Source organism: Cyprinodon variegatus, unplaced genomic scaffold (assembly GCF_000732505.1).
Source record: "Cyprinodon variegatus isolate N-32 unplaced genomic scaffold, C_variegatus-1.0 Scaffold867, whole genome shotgun sequence".
Classification (NCBI taxonomy): Eukaryota; Metazoa; Chordata; class Actinopteri; order Cyprinodontiformes; family Cyprinodontidae; genus Cyprinodon; species Cyprinodon variegatus.
The window spans coordinates 160397-161840 of record NW_015151320.1 but is presented as its reverse complement, the minus strand read 5'-3'; positions in this window follow the sequence as shown (position 1 = coordinate 161840).

Genomic DNA, 1444 nt, shown 5'->3' with positions numbered 1-1444 from the left:
AAAATAATCAAATTTAAATTTGTGCATTAAAACTATGTGATTATTTTCTATGTAGTTAAAGGTTTAAAGTGAGCAGAAATGCAGAGAGAGTGCAGACTGAGGGACAGACATGGGAACTGCAGGCAGAGAAAGCCACTAACTGGCTGCATCCAAACAACCATCATGGCTGCCAGCTCTTAATGTTGCTCCTCTCTCTTTCTACCGCCGTGGAAAAACCTCCAGAGAAAATGAGCTAAATGAGCATAAAAGTCCGCGGTTCATTTTTCTGATAACCTGGGACTCTGGTTGAAGTTGCCACTGATGACGGTGGCGCTACTCACCGAATTGACGTGTTTATTTTTTTCACTGAAACACCGCTGATCCTGGAACGGTCCGACTGCGAGGCAGCGACATTTTCTCTTCTTCTCTGCTGTTGCTTCAGCCGGTTGCAAATCAGCCAGACGCGAGCCGCGATCCTAGCTCTGATTGGTCGACTGAACGATCAATCAGACTGGAAACGTTTTTCATTGGACGAGAACAGATATACAATACTTCACGAGGCGGGAATTCCGAAATGCACACACTGAGCATTAAATGAGTTGTTTCATATGTTTTAATTATTATAAACTAGCAGGGCCGCTGGAAGTCTTTCTGAACAGGGGGTGCTGTGAAAAAATGAAAAATAATGACATATATATAAATAAATATATATATTAATAAACAAATATAAATATATAACTAAATATATACATATATATATTAACAAAAGACCTATGAGCCTAAAATACAATAAATAAAAATACGTAAATAGATTGAGATTCACTACTTTATTTTCATATATACTTCAGTGCGCCCAGACATCATCAGTTCTCGGCTGAATATATTAGTTAAACTTCACAATAACCACTATAACAACTTAGATGAACCTGAATCACTCTTTATGTCACACGGGACTCTATTTGCTCCAAAATCCTTTTACACAAACCAAAATAGGCCTCAAAATAACTAAATTACCAAATTTAAATTCAAATACCTGTAACAGTAAAATAAAAAAGGCAAAACACTTCGAACAAATTCAAGTATTTTTAAGACATAAAAAAAAGTAAAATCTTCCGGTCGCCACTAGGGGGTGCTGCAGCATCCCCACTTCCTGCGGCCATTCAAACCACTAGGCTTCTAATTTTATGGCATTTAATCAGCTCCACAGTGAATATATATATATATATATATATATATTGTTAGCGCTCTTCTTCTTTTGCATTTTCGTATGACTCTCAGTGTTAGAAAGGAAAATGTCTCATTTCTAAAGGCTTAAAAGCTGTTAGTTTAGTTTCATTCGTGTAAGTCTGAAATGAACATCTGCCGTATGGATGACCAATATGGAGGACCAACTCTGCCATATTTAAAAATAAATACAGAAATAAATAAATGCTCAATAAATATATAAGCATGCAATTAATTGTCA